Source organism: Pseudophryne corroboree, chromosome 6 (genome assembly GCF_028390025.1).
Source record: "Pseudophryne corroboree isolate aPseCor3 chromosome 6, aPseCor3.hap2, whole genome shotgun sequence".
Lineage (NCBI taxonomy): Eukaryota > Metazoa > Chordata > Amphibia > Anura > Myobatrachidae > Pseudophryne > Pseudophryne corroboree.
Window position 1 is genome coordinate 674,015,381 of NC_086449.1, and position 25,361 is coordinate 674,040,741.

The 25,361-nt window shown below is 49.8% G+C and overlaps 1 protein-coding gene and 1 long non-coding RNA gene across 4 annotated transcripts in view; one reads left to right on the forward strand and one right to left on the reverse strand.

The window, feature by feature from the left end:
* The window catches only part of SPDL1 (spindle apparatus coiled-coil protein 1), a 407,460-nt gene extending 389,951 nt beyond the window's left edge, over window positions 1-17,509 (reverse strand). For 2 of the 3 annotated variants that reach the window (XM_063928265.1, XM_063928263.1), the window contains exon 1: window positions 17,285-17,509. The gene's annotated coding sequence lies outside the window, so the exon portion shown is untranslated. The other variant, XM_063928264.1, reaches the window with a different exon arrangement.
* Window positions 17,510-17,517: 8 nt separating this feature from the next.
* On the forward strand, window positions 17,518-24,980 carry LOC134933217 (uncharacterized). Its single transcript, XR_010179640.1, has 2 exons — window positions 17,518-17,683; window positions 23,207-24,980. It is a non-coding gene; the product is annotated as an uncharacterized LOC134933217 (long non-coding RNA).
* The last annotated feature ends 381 nt before the right edge of the window (window positions 24,981-25,361 follow it).

Below are 25,361 nucleotides of genomic sequence, written 5' to 3' on the forward strand. Positions count from 1 at the left end.
CAAAGCCTCCTTCATTGCCGTGATCATATAACGTGTGGCCCTATTGGAAAATACGTTTGTTTCTTCACCGTCGACACTAGATTCATCTGTGTCGGTACCCGTGTCGACTGACTGAGGTAAGGGACGTTTTACAGCCCCTGACGGTGTCTGAGACGCCTGAGCCGGTACTAACTGGTTTTCCGGCCGTCTCATTTCGTCAACTGACTTTTGTAATGTGCTAACATTATCACGTAATTCCATAACTAAAGCCATCCATTCCGGTGTCGACTCCCTAGGGGGTGACATCACCATTACCGGCAATTGCTCTGCCTCCACACCAACATCGTCCTCATACATGTCGACACACACGTACCGACACACAGCAGCCACACAGGGAATGCTCTAATCGAAGACAGGACCCTCTTAGCCCTTTGGGGAGACAGAGGGAGAGTTTGCCAGCACACACCAAAAACGCTATAAATGTATATAAACAACCCTAGAAGGTGTTGTTTTTGATATAAGCGCTTTTAATATATCAATATCGCCAAATTATGCCCCCCTTCTCTTTGTTACCCTGTTTCTGTAGTGCAGTGCAGGGGAGAGTCCTGGGAGCCTTCCTCACCAGCGGAGCTGAGCAGGAAAATGGCGCTGAGTGCTGAGGAGAATAAGCTCCGCCCCTTTTTCGGCTGGCTTTTCTCCCGGGTTTTAAGAAAACTGGCCTGGGTTAAATACATACATATAGCCTTAATGGCTATATGTGATGTATTTATTTTGCCACTAAAGGTATTTAATATTGCTGCCCAGGGCACCCCCAGCAGCGCCCTGCACCCTCCGTGACTGAATCAGTGAGACGTGTAGCAACAATGGCGCACAGCTGCAGTGCTGTGCGCTACCTTCATGAAGACTGAGGAGTCTTCTGCCGCCTGCTTTCCGGACCTCCGTCTTCAGCGTCTGTAAGGGGGATCGGCGGCGCGGCTCCGGGACGAACCCCAGGAGGACCTGTGTTCCGACTCCCTCTGGAGCTAAGTGTCCAGTAGCCTAAGACTCCAATCCATCCTGCACGCAGGTGAGTTGGAAATCTCTCCCCTAAGTCCCTCGATGCAGTGATCCTGTTGCCAGCAGGATTCACTGAGATTTAAACCTAAAAAAACTTTTTCTAAGCAGCTCTTTAGGAGAGCCACCTAGATTGCACCCTTCTCGGACGGGCACAAAAACCTAACTGAGGCTTGGAGGAGGGTCATAGGGGGAGGAGCCAGTACGCACCATGTGATCCTAAAAGCTTTATTTAGATGTGCCCTGTCTCCTGCGGAGCCCGCTATTCCCCATGGTCCTGACGGAGTCCCAGCATCCACTAGGACGTTAGAGAAATTTAGGGGCGTTGTTTTTCGTGGGGAAGGGGCATGGCCACATAATAGTGGCAATTCACATTACACCACACAGTAGTGCAGCTAATACACACTGCACCAGGTAGAACCTCCTATACACACTGCGACAGGTAGAGCACGTTATACATATTGCGCCAGGCAGAGCACATTCTACACTTTGCGCCAGGCAGAGCACGTTATACACATTGCACCAGGTAGAGAGCACTGAGACACACTGCACCAGGTAGAGAGCACTGAGAAACATTGCACCAGGTAGAGAGCACGTTATACACATTGCACCAGGTAGAGAGCACTGAGACACATTGCACCAGGTAGAGAGCACTGAGAAACATTGCACCAGGTAGAGAGCACTGAGAAACATTGCACCAGGTAGAGAGCACTGAGAAACATTGCACCAGGTAGAGAGCACTGAGAAACACTGCACCAGGTAGAGAGCACTGAGAAACATTGCACCAGGTAGAGAGCACGTTATACACATTGCACCAGGTAGAGAGCACTGAGACACATTGCACCAGGTAGAGAGCACTGAGAAACATTGCACCAGGTAGAGAGCACTGAGAAACACTGCACCAGGTAGAGAGCACTGAGAAACATTGCACCAGGTAGAGAGCACGTTATACACATTGCACCAGGTAGAGAGCACTGGGAGGGAGGGGAGGACGGGCAGATGCGAGCAGCACTCACCGTTGCAGCGGGTCCAGTCTCTTGATGCTGACGGCGGAGCCCAGGTCGCCGTGGTGAGGGGGAATGGCCGTGCAGCGCCGTGGTGAGGGGGAATTTCAAACCATGCCGGAGGACTGGCGGGCGGGAGACACCGCAGGCTCTGATTGGCTGCTCCTCCACGGTGCACGCTGACCCCGTGTCCACCTTCAACTGAGAGCTATCAGCGCGGCGGGGGGAGGAGTAACAGTGCGGCGGGGGGAGAATGACAGCATACTGGCGTGGGGAGAAGTGACAGCGCTGGCGCGGGGAGAAGGCAGTCCTTTGGTGATTAACAGGGCGGGCACAAACGGGCAGGGCGCTTTCTGTCACTCAGAAAAGGGGCAGGGCGCAGTGCCCTGCGAAAGAAGCTTAGAGTGAACACTATGTATATCTGGCAGGGGTATTTTACACATATATAGTCTCCATGACTATATTATGTGTTATTTGCCAGCCAAGGTACTCAATATTGCAGCCCAGGGCGCCCCCCCCAGCGCCCTGCACCCATCAGTGACCGGAGTGTGAGGTGTGCATGGGAAGCAATGGCGCACAGCTGCAGTGCTGTGCGCTACCTTGATGAAGACCGAAGTCTTCTGCCGCCGATTTCCAGGACCCTCTTCTTGCTTCTGGCTCTATAAGGGGGACGGCAGCGCGGCTCCGGGACCGAGGCTGGGCCTGTGTTCGATCCCTCTGGAGCTAATGGTGTCCAGTAGCCTAGAAGCCCAAGCTAGCTGCAAGCAGGTAGGTTCGCTTCTCTCCCCTTAGTCCCTCGTAGCAGCGAGTCTGTTGCCAGCAGATCTCACTGAAAATAAAAAACCTAAAATAAACTCTCTTTTTCTAAGAGCTCAGGAGAGCCCCTAGTGTGCATCCAGCTCAGCCGGGCACAAAATTCTAACTGAGGTCTGGAGAAGGGTCATAGAGGGAGGAGCCAGTGCACACCAGGTAGTCCTAAAGCTTTCTTTAGTTGTGCCCAGTCTCCTGCGGAGCCGCTATTCCCCATGGTCCTTACGGAGTCCCAGCATCCACTTAGGACGTCAGAGAAAAGTATTTTCCAGAGAAACTCAGGAGAGCTCCCCAAGTGTGTGTACAGTCTCTCTGGGCACAGAATCTAACTGAGGTCTGGAGGAGAAGCATAGAGGGAGGAGCCAGTACACACCCATTTAAAGTCTTAAAGTGCCCATGTCTCCTGCGGATCCCTTCTACACCCCCCATGGTCCTTTTGGAGTCCCCAGCATCCGCTAGGACGAAGGAGAAATTCTGTCCCCCCACCCCTTTTTTTGCACCCTGTTACTTGTACAGCAGGGGAAAGGAAAGCCAGCGTCTCTGCAGCTCTGTGGAGAGAAAATGGCGCTGGTGAGAGCTGTGAGGGCTAAGCCACGCCCCCTCAATGGCGCGCTTCAGCCCCACTATTTTATTCAATATTTATACTGGCGGGGGCCCGGATTCAGTGCCTAGGCACTTAAAAATAAGATTTTACTTACCGATAAATCTATTTCTCGTAGTCCGTAGTGGATGCTGGGGACTCCGTCAGGACCATGGGGAACAGCGGCTCCGCAGGAGACAGGGCACAAAAGTAAAAGCTTTAGGATCAGGTGGTGTGCACTGGCTCCTCCCCCCATGACCCTCCTCCAAGCCTCAGTTAGGATACTGTGCCCGGACGAGCGTACACAATAAGGAAGGATTTTGAATCCCGGGTAAGACTCATACCAGCCACACCAATCACACTGTACAACCTGTGATCTGAACCCAGTTAACAGCATGATAACAGCGGAGCCTCTGAAAAGATGGCTCACAACAATAATAACCCGATTTTTGTAACAATAACTATGTACAAGTATTGCAGACAATCCGCACTTGGGATGGGCGCCCAGCATCCACTACGGACTACGAGAAATAGATTTATCGGTAAGTAAAATCTTATTTTCTCTGACGTCCTAGTGGATGCTGGGGACTCCGTCAGGACCATGGGGATTATACCAAAGCTCCCAAACGGGCGGGAGAGTGCGGATGACTCTGCAGCACCGAATGAGAGAACTCCAGGTCCTCTTTAGCCAGGGTATCAAATTTGTAGAATTTTACAAACGTGTTCTCCCCCGACCACGTAGCTGCTCGGCAGAGTTGTAATGCCGAGACCCCTCGGGCAGCCGCCCAGGATGAGCCCACCTTCCTTGTGGAATGGGCCTTGACAGATTTAGGCTGTGGCAGGCCTGCCACAGAATGTGCAAGTTGAAATGTGCTACAAATCCAACGAGCAATCGTCTGCTTAGAAGCAAGAGCACCCAGTTTGTTGGGTGCATACAGGATAACAGCGAGTCAGTTTTCCTGACTCCAGCCGTCCTGGAAACCTATATTTTCAGGGCCCTGACAACATCTAGCAACTTGGAGTCCTCCAAGTCCCTAGTAGCCGCAGGTACCACAATAAGCTGGTTCAGGTGAAACGCTGACACCACCTTAGGAAGAAACTGGGGACGAGTCCGCAGCTCTGCCCTGTCCGAATGGACAATCAGATATGGCTTTTGTGAGACAAAGCCGCCAATTCTGACACTCGCCTGACCGAGGCCAGGGCCAACAGCATGGTCACGTTTCATGTGAGATATTTCAAATCCACAGATTTGAGCGGTTTAAAATGTGATTTGAGGAATCCCAGAACTACGTTGAGATCCCACAGTGCCACTGGAGGCACAAAAAGGGGGTTGTATATGCAATACTCCCTTGACAAACTTCTGGACTTCAGGAACTGAAGCCAATTCTTTCTGGAAGAAAATTGACAGGGCCGAAATTTGAACCTTAATGGACCCCAATTTGAGGCCCATAGACACTCCTGTTTGCAGGAAATGCAGGAATCGACCGAGTTGAAATTTCTTCGTGGGGCCTTCCTGGCCTCACACCACGCAACATATTTTCGCCACATGTGGTGATAATGTTTTGCGGTCACCTCCTTCCTGGCTTTGACCAGGGTAGGAATGACCTCTTCCGGAATGCCTTTTTCCCTTAGGATCTGGCGTTCCACCGCCATGCCGTCAAACGCAGCCGCGGTAAGTCTTGGAACAGACCTGGTACTTGCTGAAGCAAGTCCCTTCTTAGCGGCAGAGGCCATGAGTCCTCTGTGAGCATTTCTTGAAGTTCCGGGTGCCTTCTTGGCCAATCCGGAGCCACGAGTATAGTTCTTACTCCTCTACGTCTTATAATTCTCAGTACCTTGGTTATGAGAAGCAGAGGAGGGAACACATACACCGACTGGTACACCCACGGTGTTACCAGAACGCCCACAGATATTGCTTGAGGGTCTCTTGACCTGGCGCAATACCTGTCCAGTTTTTTGTTCAGGCGGGACGCCATCATGTCCACCTTTGGTCTTTCCCAACGGTTCACAATCATGTGGAATACTTCCCGATGAAGTCCCCACTCTCACGGGTGGAGGTCGTGCCTGCTGAGGAAGTCTGCTTCCCAGTTGTCCACTCCCGGAATGAACACTGCTGACAGTGCTATCACATGATTTTTCGCCCAGCGAAGAATCCTTGCAGTTTCTGCCATTGCCCTCCTGCTTCTTGTGCCGCCCTGTCTGTTTACGTGGGCGACTGCCGTGATGTTGTCCCACTGGATCAATACCGGCTGACCTTGAAGCAGAGGTCTTGCTAAGCTTAGAACATTGTAAATTGCCCTTAGCTCCAGTATATTTATGTGGAGAGAAGTCTCCAGACTTGATCACACTCCCTGGAAATTTTTTCCCTGTGTGACTGCTCCCCAGCCTCTCAGGCTGGCATCCGTGGTCACCAGGACCCAGTCCTGAATGCCGAATCTGCGGCCCTTTAGTAGATGAGCACTCTGCAGCCACCGCAGAAGAAACACCCTTGTCCTTGGAGACAGGGTTATCCGCTGATGCATCTGAAGATGCGATCCGGACCATTTTTCCAGCAGATCCCACTGAAAAGTTCTTGCGTGAAATCTACCGAATGGAATCGCTTCGTAAGAAGCCACCATTTTTCCCAGGACCCTTGTGCAATGATGCACTGACACTTTTCCTGGTTTTAGGAGGTTCCTGACTAGCTCGGATAACTCCCTGGCTTTTTTCTCCGGGAGAAACACCTTTTTCTGGACTGTGTCCAGAATCATCCCTAGGAACAGCAGACGTGTCGTCGGAAACAGCTGCGGTTTTGGAATATTTAGAATCCACCCGTGCTGTCGTAGAACTACTTGAGATAGTGCTACTCCGACCTCCAACTGTTCTCTGGACCTTGCCCCTATCAGGAGATCGTCCATTTTCTTTGAAGAAGAATCATCATTTCGGCCATTACCTTGGTAAGGACCCGGGGTGCCGTGGACAATCCAACCGGCAGCGTCTGAAACGGATAGTGACAGTTCTGTACCACGAACCTGAGGTACCCTTGGTGAGAAGGGCAAATTGGGACATGGAGGTAAGCATCCCTGATGTCCCGGGACACCATATAGTCCCCTTCTTCCTGGTTCGCTATCACTGCTCTGAGTGACTCCATCTTGATTTGAACCTTTGTATGTAAGTGTTCAACTATTTCAGATTTAGAATAGGTCTCACCGAGCCGTCTGGCTTCAGTACCACAATATAGTGTGGAATAATACCCCTTTCCTTGTTGTAGGAGGGGTACTTTGATTATCACCTGCTGGGAATACAGCTTGTGAATTGTTTCCACTACTGCCTCCCTGTCGGAGGGAGACGTTGGTAAAGCAGACTTCAGGAACCTGCGAGGGGGAGACGTCTCGAATTTCCAATCTGTACCCCTGGGATACTACTTGTAGGATCCAGGGGTCCACTTGCGAGTGAGCCCACTGTGTGCTGAAACTCTTGAGACGACCCCCCCCACCGCACCTGAGTCCGCTTGTACGGCCCCAGCGTCATGCTGAGGACTTGGCAGAAGCGGTGGAGGGCTTCTGTTTCTGGGAATGGGCTGCCTGCTGCAGTCTTCTTCCCTTTCCTCTATCCCATGGCAGATATGACTGGCCTTTTGCCCGCTTGCCCTTATGGGGACGAAAGGACTGAGGCTGAAAAGACGTTGTCTTTTTCTCCTTTATACGGCAATACTTCCATGTGCCGTTTGGAATCTGCATCACCTGACCACTGTCGTGTCCATAAACAACTTCTGGCAGATATGGACATCGCACTTACTCTTGATGCCAGAGTGCAAATATCCCTCTGTGCATCTCGCATATATAGAAATGCATCCTTTAAATGCTCTATAGTCAATAAAATACTGTCCCTGTCAAGGGTATCAATATTTTCAGTCAGGGAATCCGACCAAGCCACCCCAGCGCTGCACATCCAGGCTGAGGCGATCGCTGGTCGCAGTATAACACCAGTATGTGTGTATATACTTTTTAGGATATTTTCCAGCCTCCTATCAGCTGGCTCCTTGAGGGCGGCCCTATCTGGAGACGGTACCGCCACTTGTTTTGATAAGCGTGTGAGCGCCTTATCCACCCTAAGGGGTGTTTCCCAACGCGCCCTAACTTCTGGCGGAAAAGGGTATACCGCCAATAATTTTCTATCGGGGGAAACCCACGCATCATCACACACTTCATTTAATTTATCTGATTCAGGAAAGACTACAGGTAGTTTTTTTCACACTCCACATAATACCCTTTTTTGTGGTACTTGTAGTATCAGAAATATGTAACACCTCCTTCATTGCCCTTAACAAGTAACGTGTGGCCCTAAAGGAAAATACGTTTGTTTCTTCACCGTCGACACTGGAGTCAGTGTCCGTGTCTGTGTCGACCGACTGAGGTAAAAGGACGTTTTAACGCCCCTGACGGTGTTTGAGACGCCTGGACAGGTACTAATTGGTTTGCCGGCCGTCTCATGTCGTCAACCGACCTTGCAGCGTGTTGACATTATCACGTAATTCCTTAAATAAGCCATCCATTCCGGTGTCGACTCCCTAGAGAGTGACATCACCATTACAGGCAATTGCTCCGCCTCCTCACCAACATCGTCCTCATACATGTCGACACACACGTACCGACACACAGCACACACACAGGGAATGCTCTGATAGAGGACAGGACCCCACTAGCCCTTTGGGGAGACAGAGGGAGAGTTTGCCAGCACACACCAAAAACGCTATAATTATACAGGGACAACCTTTATATAAGTGTTTTTCCCTTATAGCATTTTAATATATATAGTCATATCGCCAAATAAGTGCCCCCCCTCTCTGTTTTAACCCTGTTTCTGTAGTGCAGTGCAGGGGAGAGCCTGTGAGCCTTCCCACCAGCATTTCTGTGAGGGAAAATGGCGCTGTGTGCTGAGGAGAATAGGCCCCGCCCCCTTTTCGGCTGGCTTCTTCTCCCGTTTTTCTGAGACCTGGCAGGGGCTATATGTGATGTATTTTTAGCCAGAATAAGGTACTATCATTGCTGCCCAGGGCGCCCCCCCCCAGCGCCCTGCACCCTCAGTGACCGCTGCTATGAAGTGTGCTGACAACAATGGCGCACAGCTGCAGTGCTGTGCGCTACCTTATGAAGACTGAAAAGTCTTCTGCCGCCGGTTTCTGGACCTCTTCACTTTTCGGCATCTGCAAGGGGGTCGGCGGCGCGGCTCCGGGACGAACCCCAGGGTGAGACCTGTGTTCCGACTCCCTCTGGAGCTAATGGTGTCCAGTAGCCTAAGAAGCCAATCCATCCTGCACGCAGGTGAGTTCACTTCTCTCCCCTAAGTCCCTCGATGCAGTGAGCCTGTTGCCAGCAGGACTCACTGAAAATAAAAAACCTAACAAAACTTTTACTCTAAGCAGCTCTTTAGGAGAGCCACCTAGATTGCACCCTTCTCGGCCGGGCACAAAAATCTAACTGAGGCTTGGAGGAGGGTCATGGGGGGAGGAGCCAGTGCACACCACCTGATCCTAAAGCTTTTACTTTTGTGCCCTGTCTCCTGCGGAGCCGCTGTTCCCCATGGTCCTGACGGAGTCCCCAGCATCCACTAGGACGTCAGAGAAAAACACTTTAGCCAGGTCTAAAGAGGATTTACATGCTGCCCAGGGTAAAATGTGCCTCCTCAATGATCAGCACCCTGCCCTAAAATAATCCTAGAGTGAACACTACCAAAAGCGTAACAAGCACAGCGAGCCCATGAGGGGACCCACTGCCTCACTGTCGGGATTCCAGTGTCAGTCTCCTGAACGCTGGGATCCCGACTGTCAGGATTTCATACCAGTCCCACTGCTAAATGTAGCTCAACGTAATACTGCAAACAGAAGAATGCCGTTTGTGCAAATAGCTTTACAAGCATTTATACAATCACTGGCTTTAAATAAATATATAAATGGATCCTTTCCATACTTTTGAAAGGTGACATTAGTACATACACTCCTAGCCCTAAACCTCCGGTGTATCAGCTAGGGATAACCTTCCTGGGGTGTTGGCTACAGCTAACCCCCACCCCAGTAATTAACCCTAACCCCCACCATGATACTCACCTTCGAGAAGTCGGATGTCGGTGTCCCGGCCTCCGGAGACGTTTCGGGATTCCCACTGTAGAGCCGCAGTAACTGTTTTTCTCTAATCAGACTACGCATTTGCAAAGGACAGTACTTTTGCCAACCATGTATGTTTCACCCATTCTCCACCCTCCAAGAGAGCGATATCTGTTAGAAGCAATGTTGCATTTAATCTCTGCATCAACTTGAGCACCATTAATCTAAAGGTTCCAGGCTTTTCTGTCACATGTGCTGTTAGTATTTATACTGCAACACAGTTAGTATTTATACTGCAACTTATAATGAAAACCTTACAGAGCAGCAGAATTCTACAGCAAGCAATCTGTAGTGTATCAGTAACTAGAAAACTAAAATGAGAGATGGAAGCTAAATGCACATCAGCTGCATCTTTGGATGCAGCGGCTGCGTAAAAATATGTAAAAGCAGCGGGAGATATTGGTTGTAGAAAGACGCCCACGCCATGCTTTTGTGATCCACTGCTGTGTCAAAAGGCACAGCATTGGATCATCTATGTCAGGGGTGGCCAACGAATCAGAGGCAGAGAGCCAGAAAAGTTCCGTAGTCAAGGGTCAAGAGCCACTATCATGCGCGCGCCGCACAAAAATGGGGGCGTGGACTAGCTGTCACAAAGCCACACCCCCTTTTTGTGCGCACACCTTTCGGTACGACGTTTGTAGGAGTATGACCTTGTGTCATAACCCCCGTTTTTAGTCATGTTGTACAGTGCCACATACATATAAAAATGCCTCCACAGTGCCAGGTACACACATGTCCCTACAGTGACAGATACATGTAAGCCCCCACAGTGCCAGGTACACACATGTCCCTACAGTGACAGATACATGTAAGCCCCCACAGTGCCAGGTACACACATGTCCCTACAGTGACAGATACATGTAAGCCCCCACAGTGCCAGGTACACACATGTCCCTACAGTGACAGATACATGTAAGCCCCCACAGTGCCAAATACATGTAAGCCCCCACAGTGCCAAATACACATGCCCCCACACAGTGTGCCAGATATGCCCCCAGTGCAGATACACATGCCCCCACACAGTGTGCCAGATATGCCCCCAGTGCAGATACACATGCCCCCACACAGTGTGCCAGATATGCCCCCAGTGCAGATACACATGCCCCCACACAGTGTGCCAGATATGCCCCCAGTGCAGATACACATGCCCCCACACAGTGTGCCAGATATGCCCCCAGTGCAGATACACATGCCCCCACACAGTGTGCCAGATATGCCCCCAGTGCAGATACACATGCCCCCACACAGTGTGCCAGATATGCCCCCAGTGCAGATACACATGCCCCCACACAGTGTGCCAGATATGCCCCCAGTGCAGATACACATGCCCCCACACAGTGTGCCAGATATGCCCCCAGTGCAGATACACATGCCCCCACACAGTGTGCCAGATATGCCCCCAGTGCAGATACACATGCCCCCACACAGTGTGCCAGATATGCCCCCAGTGCAGATACACATGCCCCCACACAGTGTGCCAGATATGCCCCCAGTGCAGATACACATGCCCCCACACAGTGTGCCAGATATGCCCCCAGTGCAGATACACATGCCCCCACACAGTGTGCCAGATATGCCCCCAGTGCAGATACACATGCCCCCACACAGTGTGCCAGATATGCCCCCAGTGCAGATACACATGCCCCCACACAGTGTGCCAGATATGCCCCCAGTGCAGATACACATGCCCCCACACAGTGTGCCAGATATGCCCCCAGTGCAGATACACATGCCCCCACACAGTGTGCCAGATATGCCCCCAGTGCAGATACACATGCCCCCACACAGTGTGCCAGATATGCCCCCAGTGCAGATACACATGCCCCCACACAGTGTGCCAGATATGCCCCCAGTGCAGATACACATGCCCCCACACAGTGTGCCAGATATGCCCCCAGTGCAGATACACATGCCCCCACACAGTGTGCCAGATATGCCCCCAGTGCAGATACACATGCCCCCACACAGTGTGCCAGATATGCCCCCAGTGCAGATACACATGCCCCCACACAGTGTGCCAGATATGCCCCCAGTGCAGATACACATGCCCCCACACAGTGTGCCAGATATGCCCCCAGTGCAGATACACATGCCCCCACACAGTGTGCCAGATATGCCCCCAGTGCAGATACACATGCCCCCACACAGTGTGCCAGATATGCCCCCAGTGCAGATACACATGCCCCCACACAGTGTGCCAGATATGCCCCCAGTGCAGATACACATGCCCCCACACAGTGTGCCAGATATGCCCCCAGTGCAGATACACATGCCCCCACACAGTGTGCCAGATATGCCCCCAGTGCAGATACACATGCCCCCACACAGTGTGCCAGATATGCCCCCAGTGCAGATACACATGCCCCCACACAGTGTGCCAGATATGCCCCCAGTGCAGATACACATGCCCCCACACAGTGTGCCAGATATGCCCCCAGTGCAGATACACATGCCCCCACACAGTGTGCCAGATATGCCCCCAGTGCAGATACACATGCCCCCACACAGTGTGCCAGATATGCCCCCAGTGCAGATACACATGCCCCCACACAGTGTGCCAGATATGCCCCCAGTGCAGATACACATGCCCCCACACAGTGTGCCAGATATGCCCCCAGTGCAGATACACATGCCCCCACACAGTGTGCCAGATATGCCCCCAGTGCAGATACACATGCCCCCACACAGTGTGCCAGATATGCCCCCAGTGCAGATACACATGCCCCCACACAGTGTGCCAGATATGCCCCCAGTGCAGATACACATGCCCCCACACAGTGTGCCAGATATGCCCCCAGTGCAGATACACATGCCCCCACACAGTGTGCCAGATATGCCCCCAGTGCAGATACACATGCCCCCACACAGTGTGCCAGATATGCCCCCAGTGCAGATACACATGCCCCCACACAGTGTGCCAGATATGCCCCCAGTGCAGATACACATGCCCCCACACAGTGTGCCAGATATGCCCCCAGTGCAGATACACATGCCCCCACACAGTGTGCCAGATATGCCCCCAGTGCAGATACACATGCCCCCACACAGTGTGCCAGATATGCCCCCAGTGCAGATACACATGCCCCCACACAGTGTGCCAGATATGCCCCCAGTGCAGATACACATGCCCCCACACAGTGTGCCAGATATGCCCCCAGTGCAGATACACATGCCCCCACACAGTGTGCCAGATATGCCCCCAGTGCAGATACACATGCCCCCACACAGTGTGCCAGATATGCCCCCAGTGCAGATACACATGCCCCCACACAGTGTGCCAGATATGCCCCCAGTGCAGATACACATGCCCCCACACAGTGTGCCAGATATGCCCCCAGTGCAGATACACATGCCCCCACACAGTGTGCCAGATATGCCCCCAGTGCAGATACACATGCCCCCACACAGTGTGCCAGATATGCCCCCAGTGCAGATACACATGCCCCCACACAGTGTGCCAGATATGCCCCCAGTGCAGATACACATGCCCCCACACAGTGTGCCAGATATGCCCCCAGTGCAGATACACATGCCCCCACACAGTGTGCCAGATATGCCCCCAGTGCAGATACACATGCCCCCACACAGTGTGCCAGATATGCCCCCAGTGCAGATACACATGCCCCCACACAGTGTGCCAGATATGCCCCCAGTGCAGATACACATGCCCCCACACAGTGTGCCAGATATGCCCCCAGTGCAGATACACATGCCCCCACACAGTGTGCCAGATATGCCCCCAGTGCAGATACACATGCCCCCACACAGTGTGCCAGATATGCCCCCAGTGCAGATACACATGCCCCCACACAGTGTGCCAGATATGCCCCCAGTGCAGATACACATGCCCCCACACAGTGTGCCAGATATGCCCCCAGTGCAGATACACATGCCCCCACACAGTGTGCCAGATATGCCCCCAGTGCAGATACACATGCCCCCACACAGTGTGCCAGATATGCCCCCAGTGCAGATACACATGCCCCCACACAGTGTGCCAGATATGCCCCCAGTGCAGATACACATGCCCCCACACAGTGTGCCAGATATGCCCCCAGTGCAGATACACATGCCCCCACACAGTGTGCCAGATATGCCCCCAGTGCAGATACACATGCCCCCACACAGTGTGCCAGATATGCCCCCAGTGCAGATACACATGCCCCCACACAGTGTGCCAGATATGCCCCCAGTGCAGATACACATGCCCCCACACAGTGTGCCAGATATGCCCCCAGTGCAGATACACATGCCCCCACACAGTGTGCCAGATATGCCCCCAGTGCAGATACACATGCCCCCACACAGTGTGCCAGATATGCCCCCAGTGCAGATACACATGCCCCCACACAGTGTGCCAGATATGCCCCCAGTGCAGATACACATGCCCCCACACAGTGTGCCAGATATGCCCCCAGTGCAGATACACATGCCCCCACACAGTGTGCCAGATATGCCCCCAGTGCAGATACACATGCCCCCACACAGTGTGCCAGATATGCCCCCAGTGCAGATACACATGCCCCCACACAGTGTGCCAGATATGCCCCCAGTGCAGATACACATGCCCCCACACAGTGTGCCAGATATGCCCCCAGTGCAGATACACATGCCCCCACACAGTGTGCCAGATATGCCCCCAGTGCAGATACACATGCCCCCACACAGTGTGCCAGATATGCCCCCAGTGCAGATACACATGCCCCCACACAGTGTGCCAGATATGCCCCCAGTGCAGATACACATGCCCCCACACAGTGTGCCAGATATGCCCCCAGTGCAGATACACATGCCCCCACACAGTGTGCCAGATATGCCCCCAGTGCAGATACACATGCCCCCACACAGTGTGCCAGATATGCCCCCAGTGCAGATACACATGCCCCCACACAGTGTGCCAGATATGCCCCCAGTGCAGATACACATGCCCCCACACAGTGTGCCAGATATGCCCCCAGTGCAGATACACATGCCCCCACACAGTGTGCCAGATATGCCCCCAGTGCAGATACACATGCCCCCACACAGTGTGCCAGATATGCCCCCAGTGCAGATACACATGCCCCCACACAGTGTGCCAGATATGCCCCCAGTGCAGATACACATGCCCCCACACAGTGTGCCAGATATGCCCCCAGTGCAGATACACATGCCCCCACACAGTGTGCCAGATATGCCCCCAGTGCAGATACACATGCCCCCACACAGTGTGCCAGATATGCCCCCAGTGCAGATACACATGCCCCCACACAGTGTGCCAGATATGCCCCCAGTGCAGATACACATGCCCCCACACAGTGTGCCAGATATGCCCCCAGTGCAGATACACATGCCCCCACACAGTGTGCCAGATATGCCCCCAGTGCAGATACACATGCCCCCACACAGTGTGCCAGATATGCCCCCAGTGCAGATACACATGCCCCCACACAGTGTGCCAGATATGCCCCCAGTGCAGATACACATGCCCCCACACAGTGTGCCAGATATGCCCCCAGTGCAGATACACATGCCCCCACACAGTGTGCCAGATATGCCCCCAGTGCAGATACACATGCCCCCACACAGTGTGCCAGATATGCCCCCAGTGCAGATACACATGCCCCCACACAGTGTGCCAGATATGCCCCCAGTGCAGATACACATGCCCCCACACAGTGTGCCAGATATGCCCCCAGTGCAGATACACATGCCCCCACACAGTGTGCCAGATATGCCCCCAGTGCAGATACACATGCCCCCACACAGTGTGCCAGATATGCCCCCAGTGCAGATACACATGCCCCCACACAGTGTGCCAGATATGCCCCCAGTGCAGATACACATGCCCCCACACAGTGTGCCAGATATGCCCCCAGTGCAGATACACATGCCCCCACACAGTGTGCCAGATATGCCCCCAGTGCAGATACACATGCCCCCACACAGTGTGCCAGATATGCCCCCAGTGCAGATACACATGCCCCCACACAGTGTGCCAGATATGCCCCCAGTGCAGATACACATGCCCCCACACAGTGTGCCAGATATGCCCCCAGTGCAGATACACATGCCCCCACACAGTGTGCCAGATATGCCCCCAGTGCAGATACACATGCCCCCACACAGTGTGCCAGATATGCCCCCAGTGCAGATACACATGCCCCCACACAGTGTGCCAGATATGCCCCCAGTGCAGATACACATGCCCCCACACAGTGTGCCAGATATGCCCCCAGTGCAGATACACATGCCCCCACACAGTGTGCCAGATATGCCCCCAGTGCAGATACACATGCCCCCACACAGTGTGCCAGATATGCCCCCAGTGCAGATACACATGCCCCCACACAGTGTGCCAGATATGCCCCCAGTGCAGATACACATGCCCCCACACAGTGTGCCAGATATGCCCCCAGTGCAGATACACATGCCCCCACACAGTGTGCCAGATATGCCCCCAGTGCAGATACACATGCCCCCACACAGTGTGCCAGATATGCCCCCAGTGCAGATACACATGCCCCCACACAGTGTGCCAGATATGCCCCCAGTGCAGATACACATGCCCCCACACAGTGTGCCAGATATGCCCCCAGTGCAGATACACATGCCCCCACACAGTGTGCCAGATATGCCCCTAGTGCAGATACACATGCCCCCACAGTGTGCTTCCCCCCCCCCCAAGTGCTGCTCACCGCACTGCTGCTGTGAGGGGAGGAGCGCGCAGCTCTGATTGGCTCACGACCCGGCACCGAATTTCAGATAGACACCGCCACCGGAGACCTTAGAAGTCTGTCTGGCTCGGCTGTGTCAGTGTGGTGTGCTCACTGTGTGGGGCAGCGGTGGCCAGGAGCGAAACGACTCGAGCCGCATGCAGTGGATGAAAGAGCCGCATGCGGCTCGAAAGCCGCAGGTTGGCCACCGCTGATCTATGTGAACTTCGGTCATTTGAATAACCCTCAGGTTACTCAGGATGTATGTGTAATTCATTCCTCTGGGGTCAAAGATGATATGTCCAAGGACGCAGCCACTGATCTTGACCCTGTTTTCTATAACACTAGCCACCACCGCTCCTTCCCCACCCCCAAAAGGCTGAAGCATGTCAATCACGCTGCGACTTAGGATGCACTGTGACTGTCATCGCAGACACACAAACATCACAAACTTGCGTAAACCCTTGACTTTGTGGACATCTCTGTATTAGGCCCACCGACCATCAATTGGGTTTATCAATTTCAGGATTTGCAAATGTGCATAACTGTAAATCTAACAAACAAGGTGACCAGTACTGCCACAATGCAGCAATATGCACCTTCAGACAGGTCATTAAGTAATAAATAATGTAAAAATTGTAAGCAGCTTAATAATGTTGCACAGCATAATATTACTACAGAGAGCACCCAAACAACACAAGTATTTAGGTATGGTGTGAAATGTAATTATAAATGTACTATATTACCATGAATTATTTTGTCGTATTATTATTATTTACAAACAACTGCTCAGCTACTAGACTAGATAATTATCTTCTATCTGAGCTGCCAGTACAGAAGGCAGCAGCGCTCAGCCACATCCCCCCACCCCGAATGTAACATACATCTGTCACTGAACCATACTGACAACGGGCACTTACACACACATGTAAATATATATTGATTGACTGTATCGCAGCCGGGCAGGGCACCGCTCACACGTCACGCACAGAGACACAGAGGGTACAGAAGGGGCCACTACCTGCTGCCGCCGCCGTTCCCTGGTCTGCTTGCTGCTGATACTGCCACAATCAGCGATTCCGTCCGCCAATAACCGCTGCTCTGCTCAGTTTGAATGGGACAGCACCTCAGACATCTCGCGAGAACAAACCCTCTTCTCGACAACTCAGCGCCCGATTGGCTGGTGGTGGGAGACAAGGGGGGCGCGGTTACTAGTGTACACTCACTGCGCATGTCCCAGCTACTGGGCGCCCTCTGTCGGGTTAAAGTGATTAGTGTGTCCGGACTCCGGAATATGTTGTACTGTATACTTATTAGTGAGATGATCTCTGATGAACGGTACGGCGGCGCATGCATATAAGAGAAAACAATGTCTGCTACTCGAGCTGCTGTGGACGGACCTACTACTACACCACTTCCTGTAAGCTCAGCTAGAGTTACATAGCAAAAATACTGTGACAGTGCATGCTGGTTTTCTATTCCAAATAGATTGTGACATGGACCCAGGGGGTTATGGGAAAGGTCCTTAGCGCGAAGAGAATCTAGGCGCAACCATGCTGGTATGTGTAGTTCCATAGCAGGTGGAGTTCCGCCCTTCTGCTCCCTGGTAGGGCTGTGTGATTGCCATCGATGGCGTCACAAACCATCGATGGCATTGCCTATTCTGTGTGGTGCTATGGTTTTGCCATCTTTGTTTTTGCACATGCATTGCCCTCAGCATCTATTCACCGCAGACAGAGGGACTGGGGGCATGCAGCCAGCTCAAAGAATGCTGGCTATGCCCCACAGTTACAAAAATAGGAGGTATGCGCACAGCTTCAGTGCAGGGAGTGGAGCTGGGGGCTGCTCAGGGAGCGCTGGGCAGTGCCCAAAAATGACGAAAACAGGGGTCGCTGCGCTAGATTCCCCCCTCTACTCGAGGCCACGCGCCTTTCGGGCTCTGGCGCGTCTTGTCCCAACCACACACAATCAAAACTTGGGAGGTATAGTGCACAAATGAGTGGTTAACACCTCCCCGGTGTGTTTCAATAGACCGGTCTATGGACATTTTAGCATCCACTGGTAAATATAAGAATTGTGTCTTTACTAACTGATTAAATGGTTTGTTACCTTTAATACAAAATGCATATTTTATATATGTAATTTTGTTACATATGCTACACTTACTGTTTGAAAAAAAAAAAAAAAAAACAGGCGCTGTTTAACTCTATTCTGCTTTTTATATATATATATATATATATATATATATATATATATATAAAAATCCACAAAAGAAGCCGCTTCACACTTTCTATAATGAGATTGATGCTGGTGCTCGGTCAGTATAATAATATAGAAAGTTCCAAGAGTAACCACCAGAGGGATCAAACTCAGATAGACCAGCACACTGCTTAAATGCAAAAACTTTTTACTGATTTCAGAATGAAAAAGTGCTGTTTATAACAGCAAGCATATGGCACACATGAAGATAGCAGCATTTGAAATAAAACAGTGGGTACTTAACATCCCGACAGCTGTTTCGAATATCTTCTTCAGGGGAATGAATAAAGTGTCATAGTGCTGACCACTGCACACACCGCAGTGTCAATTTCCAAAGTGTCCTGTGCCTAATGAGCTTACCAAACAAGTGCAATTTATAGTGTGTGGTGTACTCACCTGGGGACCATCTCTCCTGTCCGGTCACACGTGGACGCAACTGACGTCACTCACAAGCGCCACTGACGGACGCTGACAGGAAGTGACGTCAGGGGAAGGATCTGTCCGCTACACCTCCCGTGTGTAACACATGAAGGAGCCGGACAGAAACTCCCCCCACGGAAGAAATGTTCCTCCGAGAGTGCGGACACGTGACACAAGTCGCCTAGTCCCGCGCGTCATGTATAGTGAAGGGTTAACTCTTCTGTGCTTTGTAAATATTACTTTTTATATGATCAATTTCCTTATAATAGTTACAGTGTAAAAGTGAATATTTCTACCTCCCTAATGAAAGGTTAAAACATGCTATATGAACTGTTATGGGTTTGCATAGATACGTATTACCCTGTGCTGAATACCTTTATCTCCTCATACAATACCAGGCTTGTATGTGTCTGTTTCTCAAGGTCAGTTCTATACCAGATGAAACCTGTTACAGACTTTGTTAAATGTTTTGAGAAACTTGTAGAAAACCCATATATGAACATCCGCCTTTTTCAATTCTGCCTGGTAACTACCAACAAGCCAATGGGAGTGTAACGACATGTCAGTTACACCCATATACATTGTCTTATATACTTTTGTTAACCTCATAATAAACAGTGTGAATTTTTACTGCTTGTGTTGTGCATGAAACTGATAGCATAAAGGTTTACACTCCCAGACGTCTGAGAGGCCATCACATCGAGGGTTAAAGAATATAAGGGCAAATCCTTACAGCTGGGGGCTATGTCCGCGATTCAGTGATCGTCCCTGAATGGTAAGATAGAGAATTTATTGTCTGTCTTTGCCATACAGGATTGCGGTCATACACTGAAGCTGAATCCGTGTCAGTGTTCCGGGAACACGTGACAAGGTAATATTTAAGTCCGGGACTTAATATTACGAAGTTTTATGTAAAAGCATAAAACAGGTATCAGGGATACCATAGAATCTTTAATGTCTGGGACTTAAAGATACGTCTGAGAAAGGACCAGGGGTCCAAGCGCAATTCTCCAAAGACGTCAGTATCTGGGATACTTAAAAATAGACCTGGGGTCTATACGTAACGTAGAGAATACCTCGATTTGATCGTCTATATATTTTTGTATGTTTGTAGTGAGATAAGTTCTTATATTTGGTCCAGACGGCTGGTAAGTTTTCGTCTGCCAGATATCTTTACTCAAACACTTTTCTTGCTTCCTGTCTAAAACGCTGTATTTTTCTGACATCTTGTACGAATGGTAAGTATCGTACACGTCAAAAGATTTCATGTTCTCACTGTACAGATAATATTGTGATATTGTCAATGACTAATTAACTGGTTAAGCTGATGCATGTATAGTAAGTAGAGTGTTGTATATTTTAGATATTTTCCTTTAAAGTTGTACTGTTGATTTATATTACTGTCTGACAATGGGCTCTAGTCAGAGTAAAAAAAACTACATATCCCCCGCCCCTCCCTGGTGAGACATGCAAGATGTATGTCGCCCGCAACTCTACCTCAGAGTATTACTTAGTTAACCCCTGGGTGGATAATTTAGCGGGATGGACAGAGAAAGCAGGACAGGACCCATTCCTACGGGAAGGCAGTAATTACCCTTTCTATATGGAGATTTAAGAAAAAATGTCAGTTCCCAACAGCACAGAAGCGAAGAAGTGAAAAAAAAAACTGTAAATCTTTGAAAACCCTCTCCCTCCCCCTTGCATTCCAATGTATCCTGCGCTCAGAGACACAAATCTCTTGGCAGCAGTAACCCTTTCACACTAAATGGGATTGCCTCCAGCTCCACTGCTGGAGGGTGCGTCCACTAGCTCTATCCCTAGCACTAATAACCCAGAGTTTAGATAATAGTGAAACACTGTCCCAAGCCCACTATTACCCTCGATGGCTGTATATCTTATTTGCGCAAAGCTTGCAGGGGACGCAGCTATACATTTATATGAGAAAGAGGCTGCAGGGTGTTTTGATGTAAAAAGAAACCTGCACTCACTCATACCTATCGGAACTCCAGACGCTTTGACAGACAGAACCAACCCCGCAGTCAGGGAAGATTCCAAAGACCCCGCGCACTGACGGGGCCCGGAGGAGGGTATCCCAGCCTTTATTCAACTCACCCGTCATAGTAAAGATTCACCTCTGCTGCCACTTATTATAAATGGAAGTAAAATTCCCTTTTTAGTGGACAGCGGTGCAACAACCAGTGTTTTGTGTTCTGACCTATGCAGTATCCCCTCTCACCAGAAAGGATAGAAGGTCTCCGCCCCATGATACAGCAATTCTTACAACAGGGTATTCTCAGACATATTGTATCACCATACTGTACTCCTGTGAACCCTGTTGCCAAAGCTGATGGCAGTATAAGATTTGTACAGAATCTCAGAGCGATCAATCAGCTAATTGTCCCAATTGCACCAATTGTTCCAGATGTAAACTCACTCATTTCTGCAATCCCTGCAGATGCTGCGTTCTTCTCTGTAATTGATTTGAAGAATGCCTTTTTTCAGCATACCTGTAGATTCACAGACACAATTACTTTTTGCCTTTTCTTTTGAGGGTAAACAACTTACCTGGTGCAGATTATTGACGCACCTGTTGTCTCCAGGCCACATTGAGGCCCTGGCAACCTCACCATGGTTCAGTCCTGCTACAGTATGCAGATGATCTGCTGCTCTGTAGTAAAACTGAGGAGGCCTGCCGAGAGGATGGTGTTTCATTACTAAACTGGCTTTGTGAATGTGGACACAAGGTGTCCAAAATAAAAATGCAATGGTGTAAAAAGCATGTTGATTACTTAGGTTTTGTGCTCACTCAGGGAGAGAGGAAAATCAGTCCACAACGCATACAGTCTGTATTGGGCCTGGTCACCCCAACTACCCAGAAGGAACTATTGTCCTTCCTGGGTATGGTAAATTACTGCAGACAGTGGATATCTGATTGCTCTTATTATGATAACATTTTGAGACAAGCCACACTGAAGGACAAACCTAAAACTGTACAATGGTCACAAGAAATGTTAACTGCATATGAAAGTTTAAAATGTATGTTGATAAAAAGTCCGGCACTTGGCCTCCCCAATTATGTACTACCTTTCCATCTATATGCAAGGGACAATTGTAAAACCATGGCGGGGGTGCTCACACAGTTTCATGGAGGGAAGTTGCGCCCCGTGGCATTTTTTTTTTTTTTCAAAGTCATGCCAGTGTCTGTGCAAGGTATGCCTGCCTGCCTCAGGACTTTGGCAGCCTGTGCAATGGTTGCAGAAATGGCCACTACCCTCACTTTAGGCCACATCACAGTACTCCACACCACACATGATGTCCTGGCAATACTTAAAAGCTTGCACACACAGCACATGTCAGCACAACGCCTTAGTGGATATGAAGTACTCCTTTTGAGTAACCCTACCCTTACCATTAAGTACACTGCTAGTTCTTCTGGCCCTGCACCCATTCTCAATGCCCTTTTAGGCTTGAAAGGTCCTGAGGATGAACCACCCGACCTACATGACTGTGCTGCTTCCATTGAAGCTGAAACTTCTCCCAGACTTGACATGTCTCCCGTTCCCATACCAGGCGCAGACATAGTTTTTGTTGACGGCTCCTGTAGTAGGCCCAATGACAATACATACCAGGCTGGCTATGCCATTGTCGCCCTCCCTGACACTGTGTTGGAAACCCTGCCAATACCTTATCAGTCCGCGCAAGCTGCAGAACTCATTGCACTCACTAGAGCATGTCCCTCCCTTGACAACGTCCATCTGCTCACTCAACTTCAAGCTGCTGCGACTAATACTGATCTCTCCGACTGAACTTACCCAATTCTGCAGAAAAAATCCTAAATCAGGATTAATCTGCAAAGAGGGGAAACCCTGTGTACCCCAGTCCAGTGCCCCTTTGCTCGTTGCCCAGTGCCGTGGTGTTGGTCACCGTGGTGAAGCCACAACACTCCTCCTACTAACCAATGATTTTTATGTTACTAATGCCAAATCACTTGTGGACCAGTATGTTAGCAGATGCATCACTTGCCTCAGGAACAACCCTAATAAAGCTAAACACCAGCATCTTGAATACCCCACAGAAAACTCTAGGATACTCACCCTTTGAAATACTAATGGGTAGACCCTTCCCCACACCCTGGGCTAAGAAAACACTAGTAATACAGGAAGGAGATCTAGAACTCATCAGAGAAGAGTATGTCAGGTCCCTGATAACAAAACTGAATGAAATTGAACATGAGGTTGTTTGTAAAAACCCTTTGAATCCACAGGAACCTACACAACCCTTTAAAGTCAGAGACAGAGTCGTGGTGAAGGTGCTCCCCAGGAACAAGAGCCCAGGAGACTTCACCTATGGTCCAGAGACAGAGGTCGTAGCAGTTACCCGAACAGCAGTCCTGACAGAGGAAAGTCCTACCTGGATCCATGCATCCCGAGTAAAAAAGGTTCCTAGACCAGACCTAGAGAGGGAAGCAAGTGATTCCAGTGAGGTACGAACCGGGGCAGACAGCCCTGACCTCCCACCTAGCGAAGAAAGAAGAACAGAAGAAGATGAGGAACCTGTCCCCTATCTCTATCCTGGGGACTATCTCGATAGCCCTACTGGCCCTCATTCACCTCACAATATGTGAAGTCGACATCACACAAACAGATGGGGTCCCCACCTTGTGGTACAATTCCTCCAATACACACGTAGCCACATACATCCTTGATTATTTTATGTTCCCCAAAATTGCTGATGACAAATATTATATACAACAAAGGAGGAAATCAGGAATGTCTGAGACAGTATATATTTGTGTTACTGACGAATGGTACTATGACATTAGATATTATGGATCTAATTGTAATTCCTGGGAAGCTGTGGGGTGGAATACAGGAGCAGATTGGAAATATGGCCCATCATTTGCAAAAAATAGATATAGCAAATATCCCCAAAACAAACCTTTAAAGCCCCATATTGCCACTTCTAAAGATATGGTGGCTATTACTAACCCTACCTTTGAAGACACCCTAGCTATTGAAACTGGTTTCTCTGACATTAATTTTTGGTTGGAATGGATGAAGTATAGTGCTAACAAACACAATAAAAGCAACTGTTATGTCTGTGGCAAATCTAGGCCCCACCTAGGTACAGTGCCCCTTAATATACCCCTAGAACAGGAAAATTGTTTTTTCAGCCTTTTTAATGACACCAAAACAAATGACAGTCAGTGCGAAATGTGGAAAAGGGAATATCCCATATTGTCAAAAAATCCCAACCCAGGAAGCACCATAACCATATATCCTGGAAACTATACCTGTTATACATCTAACACCACCACAGGGAGAAATTTAAAAACCTTCCCACCAGGGTATTGTGCAAATAAGCATATTCATACTTGTAACTTTAATTCTTGTAGGCATTATAGTTTATTGTGTAATTCCCTGTGGAAAGAAACTTACCTCCAAAGGCATTGATAAGGCCCTGATGTACTATGATATAACCACCAGTCCTGTCACCTCCTTTGATAGTAAGGGACCCGACGATTATGTCCAATATCTCAAGAACTGGAGGAACAAGAAAGGAGCCTCACTCAAGAATCATGTCATATAATAATCATGATTCTAAGAGGGGATTGAAGGGTTAACTCTTCTGTGCTTTGTAAATATTACTTTTTATATGATCAATTTCCTTATAATAGTTACAGTGTAAAAGTGAATATTTCTACCTCCCTAATGAAAGGTTAAAACATGCTATATGAACTGTTATGGGTTTGCATAGATACGTATTACCCTGTGCTGAATACCTTTATCTCCTCATACAATACCAGGCTTGTATGTGTCTGTTTCTCAAGGTCAGTTCTATACCAGATGAAACCTGTTACAGACTTTGTTAAATGTTTTGAGAAACTTGTAGAAAACCCATATATGAACATCCGCCTTTTTCAATTCTGCCTGGTAACTACCAACAAGCCAATGGGAGTGTAACGACATGTCAGTTACACCCATATACATTGTCTTATATACTTTTGTTAACCTCATAATAAACAGTGTGAATTTTTACTGCTTGTGTTGTGCATGAAACTGATAGCATAAAGGTTTACACTCCCAGACGTCTGAGAGGCCATCACATCGAGGGTTAAAGAATATAAGGGCAAATCCTTACATATAGCGCGCAGGATCTGACAACCCATGGGAGGCGCTCAGTCAGTCCCGATAGAAAAACTCTCCGGAACCAAAGGAACACCATACCTGTTCCCGGGGAGGGAGAGAAAGTTCCCACAAGTGAAACAAACAACAAAAAAGAATATACATAAATAAAACACATTGTGAATACTGGACTAGTGGAACTTAGTAATGGTCAATCATATACATATCAGATAACTATCGTTTTACACAGTTAGACTATCAATGACCCTGTAGTTAACTAATGTGGACTAGTGG